The following is a 1,778-nucleotide window of genomic DNA, read 5'->3' as shown; positions in this document are numbered from 1 at the left end:
GTTTTGCCCAGGATTCTGAATTTGATTCAGAAGGGAAGTCTATTTTAGAATTCTACTTTCTAGGTTTAAGAGAAGACAATTTAGCTACTAGACAACATTTCCTCCCATGAAATGAAGCATGCTGATACAAGACCAGAGCGGATTCTCTTTACACAGTGACAAACAGTCTTAGGCAGTTACCACTTACTTAGAAGTTGTTTTCATGAAACCTGCTTGAACGCTATCTTTCTCTTTTTATTCTTAGGTTTATAGATGGGTGACTGGTCGATCCTTGGCCGTCTGCTGACGGAAGTCCAGAACCACTCGACAGTCATTGGGAAAATTTGGCTGACCATGCTCCTAATCTTCCGGATCCTTCTTGTGACCTTGGTGGGTGATGCTGTGTATGGTGATGAGCAGTCCAAATTCACCTGCAACACTCTCCAGCCTGGCTGAAACAACGTCTGCTATGATAGCTTTGCTCCTGTCTCACACCTTCGCTTTTGGATTTTTCAAATTGTCCTGGTCTCAACCCCTTCCATCTTCTACATGGTCTATGTACTGCACAAGATCGCAAAAGATGAGAGGATGGAACTGGAACGGGCCTATGTACTTGAACTGTTGCAGACGTTAGCCACAAGGGAGCAACTGCAGGAGACTGGTAGCCTTAGCCAGGAGCCAGAGGACCACCTGGATGTCAAGTTGTCACCAAGGAGTGGGGAGAGATTGAAGGAGAGGCTGACAAGTGAAGCAGCGAATGATCCAATCCACCTCTCTGACAAAGTGTTGATCATCTACATTGTGCACGTGGTCCTCCGGTCATTTATGGAAATTGGCTTCTTGATTGGGCAGTATTATCTTTTTTGCTTTGAGGTTTCCCACTTATTTCGATGCGAAACATACCCTTGTCCAACAAAAACAGATTGCTTCATCTCTCGGGCCACTGAGAAGACTATCTTCCTCAACTTTATGTTTGGGGTGGGCCTGGGGTGCTTTGTCATGAACCTTGCTGAATTGCATTACCTCGGCTGGGTATATGTCTTCCGTATCCTGCTGGCTGCCTTCTCCAGCTGCTGCAACTTTAAGCGCAAGGAGAAGAATGCTATTGTTGTGTACCCTGAGCAAAATACTCTGCTGGCGCAACTAAAAGACTCTATCCAGGAGAAGATGGTGCTCAAGAACTCTTGCAATCTTTCTCAGGAAAAGATTGGCTATGCCTCCTCTCACCCGGCCACAATCTCTTTCACCAATGACTCCAGTGATCCACCTCCAAAGAGGAGCCCAGATGTCAAATCCAAACACGGCAACGTGCCGAAACTTGCCAAGAGCAAGAAATCATGGCTGTAGTTAGGACTGATGTAGAAAGAGGACACATCAACATGCCTGGTAAATATCAGTGTGGATCTCCTTTCCGTGCCAGAAACCAGTAAGGCGCTTCCATACCAGTGTTGTACCAGGATACTGTTTATTAATATCTATCAATAGACCCACGGTGACCTCAGACTGTGCCCTTTTTGGGTTATTTTTAATCTGTTTTGAAGGCATTCTTGGACTTGTAATCGTCTCAGTTTCCAGTTTGCCAAGCTAAAAATCGCAGAATGCCTTTTCAAATACATTTTTTTTTTTTTTTTTTTTATCTGTTTATTCAGGTCAGCAAATCCATGACATTACAGTTGTGGATATACAGAGCCTCAGCAAAAGCAGGCAATTTCTGAACCAATCGGTCACTGTAAATCAGCATGTAAACAATTATCAGTTTTCATTTACCCCCAAATTCACTTTTACGTAACCATAACCAA

At 44.0% G+C, this 1,778-nt stretch overlaps 1 pseudogene; it reads left to right on the top strand.

Moving 5' to 3' along the window:
• The first annotated feature begins 252 nt into the window (after nucleotides 1-252).
• Nucleotides 253-1,326, top strand: LOC146805474 (gap junction delta-2 protein pseudogene; annotated as a pseudogene).
• The last annotated feature ends 452 nt before the right edge of the window (nucleotides 1,327-1,778 follow it).

Source organism: Triturus cristatus, chromosome 8 (genome assembly GCF_964204655.1).
Source record: "Triturus cristatus chromosome 8, aTriCri1.1, whole genome shotgun sequence".
NCBI lineage: Eukaryota > Metazoa > Chordata > Amphibia > Caudata > Salamandridae > Triturus > Triturus cristatus.
Note: the sequence above shows the minus strand (reverse complement) of the source record. Positions and strands in the feature narration are given on the sequence as shown.